Source organism: Labeo rohita, chromosome 1 (assembly GCF_022985175.1).
Source record: "Labeo rohita strain BAU-BD-2019 chromosome 1, IGBB_LRoh.1.0, whole genome shotgun sequence".
NCBI lineage: Eukaryota > Metazoa > Chordata > Actinopteri > Cypriniformes > Cyprinidae > Labeo > Labeo rohita.
The window spans coordinates 45,414,193-45,414,937 of record NC_066869.1 but is presented as its reverse complement, the minus strand read 5'-3'; positions in this window follow the sequence as shown (position 1 = coordinate 45,414,937).

The window sequence follows — 745 nt, the reverse complement described above, 5'->3', positions numbered from 1 at the left end:
AAAGGGGGATTTTATACAGCCCAGTGTGGGGAGGGAGAGAGAGAGGGGGTGAGAGTTTAGGTGACTTGGGGGGAGGGATCTCTCACCCTCTCCAGTCTCTGCGTCAATGTCGGGAAATCTGGCACAACGCAAGCATCACCTGCGCAGTCATGAACCCGCAGGTAACTGTCAGCTAGAGTTCAGTTATTCAGTTGAACAAGATCTTTTAACGTTATATATATTCTAAATTCTCTACCCATTTATTTATAGACGTGTATTTATTTAAAAATAAATTGTAATGCATACAACGATACAAATAATAATAAAATATTCATAATGTTAAATATTATCATACATATTAAATATTATCAATATATTAATATTATATTTGATACAAATTATAAGATTAAATATCAACATTAAATTTGTAATATTTATAATACTTAAAATATTTATTAATCAGTAAAAAGTATGTTTATCTATGTTTAATATGTTATCACACAAATTCACATTCACATTATCACATTCATTCACGTTATCACATTCATTTCTCATATATACGGTTTGTGATATTTTTTCAGTTTATATATACATATATGTAAATTAACAACATTAATAAAACAAAATTATATACATTACCATTTTACTTAATGTTACTAATTAAAGATATTTTAATTAAATTAAATTTATATATATATATAGTTTAAATATCTTTAATTTTTTTGTAAATGTTTTACTTTATTTTATTTTACTGTATTTTACTTTA